Below are 3,239 nucleotides of genomic sequence, written 5' to 3'. Positions count from 1 at the left end.
AATCTCTACCACTATACTGACGGTTTTATTTTTATATTCTAATCCACATAATTTATCATTGGTTATAAAGATTGTGAAAACATAAGAAGAAGATGAGCGTAAGCAAGCAATTTACATGATCAATCACATTTCCGATGCGTGTCTTAAATATTTTTTTCTTTTAGTAGAAAATAGAAAATCAACAAAGAGTAGTCATAAAAAATTTGCTGAATCGGTCCATTTAGAACAAAGGCGAACTATGTTTAAAATAGAAAATCAACAAAGACTTGCTACATTTTAGAATCTAAAGATTGCCTACTAGTCTATTGGTGCTAACAAAATAAACAATTAGTTTAACTGAAAATAAATGAGTTATGAAAAATCAGGCCTGAACGGGGTGGCACCTCGTGAATACGACTGCCCAGAAATAGAGGACCCGCCCTGTCGCCGCTGGCGTAGTTGATCGCTGCCCACGCCTAGCGGTAAAATCCCCCCGGAAACGGCCGGCCTCTCCTAACCTCGGGCGGCGAGTAGCAAGAGCTCTGCTCAGATGAAGATGAGTGCCCAAAAATAATCCTCAAAATATGTAGCCGAAAATCTTTGAGTACTAACAGTAGGCAGAAGGAGAAGAGGGGAGCTATGTAAATTCTTTGTGAAATTTCTGTGTGTTTTCCCGAATGAAACTCTCCTGCCTCCTTATATAGCTCTGAACTCGTAACAGCATGGCGAATCATCCTCGTCGCGTTGGGCGTAAAATCACTGGCTGCCCTGTTACATAATAAATGCTGCCCGTTTACATAATAAAAATAAAAGCGGAGAAAGCAAAAACCGCCATGTGCGGTGCGGCGTGGCGCGCGGCTCGTGTCGTGAGCGTGGGCGAGGCGAGGCGTGGCGTGGCGAGAGGCGAGGCGTGGCGTGCGTCGCGCGCAGCGCGCTGTGTGGAGAAAGAGCTCAAACACTAGTAGGCCCAAAACATTACTGCAAAGCCCATTAGAAGTGAACCATTATAAACGCAACTTGAACTTCCTCTTCAACTTCCAAGTGTGGGACTATTCAACAATTGCCTTTTCCCTGTAAGAAAATGCTAACATACCACCCCAAATAGGCAATATAGACAAAACATTAGTAAAAACTATATATATATATATATATAGGTTGGGCAATCCTTTTGTATCGTGAATGTCGGAAAGGTAGCTTCCGGCTTTGAACCTTTCCTAGTAGAGTTTGTGCCACCTTTGACGGGACATAATGGACTAAGCTCTTTGAATTAGGCCCTTGAAATCAGGTATTGACAAAAACAGCACGACAATAACACTTCATTCTATTGAGCAAAGCGGGTTGAGCGTTAAAAAGGCCATGCTTCACAATAACGACTCAATCGAGAGTTTCTAAGGGTTAGTTTAGTCCAGCCCCCCCCAACCGCGGCCGATCACGATTCCTCTCACAGTAGGTGATCCTCAAAGGAGTATACAGCTGTTTATTTAATACCCCCCAATAATACATGCGTTGGACTTATTTAAGAGTAATAACTCAACTCGCCTAACCAGCTGTAGCATAGGAGCATTGTATCATAGAGAAGGGGAAGTAGCTCACACTTACTATAAAGATATAATGAATATATAATGGGTCGTGCTCCAGCCCGAGTATCAACTAGTCCAGCTTGTTTCTACCACATTGAACCGACATGGGACAACGGTCTGCCAAAAATAAGGGTTGGTTTCCCTACGTAGTGACCTCTTTAATGGACTTAACAACGCCCCATCCTCCACTCGATGATCCAGGACTAACACTCCTGGATAATCCCTTAGTCAAGGGTCACACATATTTTTTCTCAGACTTTATACAAAATCCAAGATCACACCTGTTGCCTAAGACAGGCGTGTGACATGCAGACTTATATCTTATTTGAATATGTCCGTTGAGTTTTTTATTTACAATGTACTTGCTTTAGAAAGCTCTATGGTAGATCTAAGAATCAGAATGAATGGAAAATTGGAGAAAAGGTTAGCCGGACCAAAGAAGTTCAGAGATATAGATCTTTTAACCATCGGCTGTCTGAGCAGTAGTACAAGTGGGCAATCAATCAGATTCATGGTGCTCCTCGCAATTACTTTTCTTACATGATTTTCCAGATCAGCAGTCACACCACAAAAGAATACATACCAGATGTTGACTTTACAACTAACTGTTGGATAATCTGTGACCCGTACCAATGGCGTCAACTAATAACGTTCAAGGCATTCAGGTATCCGTGTAAGTTAAGCAATAAGTCAACTGTCCCTTTTAAGTAATTAAAGATATCTTTCTAAAGGCAACATGATCTGGGTTAGGGTTACTGGTATACCGACTCAATCTCCGTAGAATCTCACCGCATAAGCTATAGGCGGGTCTAAGTCCGGTTTTGATAATTTTTATAAAAGGATCCAATCATTTGGGAATGATTTCATGAGAGACAAGATCCCTCGAATTTTTCTTAAAGGGTATAGAAGAATCATATGGTGTGGAAACAGATTTAAAGTTATGCAAAGTTGAATTGATCACAATTTTCTCAATACTGTGAGTAAAGACTTCAAGGAATATTCCTCTAAAGTGTCTCTATGAATTTTTCATTCCAAGGGTATCATATTCGGCAAGATCCTAAGTCTTTCATGTCAAATTTGGAAGAGATAATCCCTTAACTTGTTACGATAGTTCAAGAGTAGTCCAAATAGGATACATCACATAGGAGACAACGAGATAGGATAACATAGTCCCATTGTTTATCACTTTTGAATGAAACACATTTGTCGTGTTCATTCACTTGTCGTGTTCTCCAGTGGCGTGAACCATATTGGGTGGGCAATGACTTTGTTTAAATTGTCTGTGGCATTGGTTTAGGAGCTTGTTTATAGACCGATGACCAGAGACTTTAAACAAGTTTACAGACTTTGTTTTCCGACCGACTGGAATGAGCCTGTCAGGTGTGGTGCACTTATAAACTTCTTCATCTAGATACCATTCAGGAAAGCAGTCCTTGACATCCCATTGATGTATGATCAGTTTGTGGATAGCAGCAAAGGCTAAAAGAATCTGATAGTAGAAATTCGGGCTACAGGAGAAATAGGTATCACAGATAATCATGACCCACTCTACCTGGTATGCCTTTAAGCTACTATTGCTTTAAATAATTATCTATGGAACATCGTCTAATTTCTTCTTTTTTGAATTATACTTACCCAACAGGATTACAGGCCTGGAGGTAGTCAGTGAGTATCCAATAT

The sequence above is a fragment of the Asparagus officinalis genome, chromosome 9, assembly GCF_001876935.1.
Source record: "Asparagus officinalis chromosome 9, Aspof.V1, whole genome shotgun sequence".
Classification (NCBI taxonomy): Eukaryota; Viridiplantae; Streptophyta; class Magnoliopsida; order Asparagales; family Asparagaceae; genus Asparagus; species Asparagus officinalis.
This window is presented reverse-complemented; position numbering follows the sequence as displayed.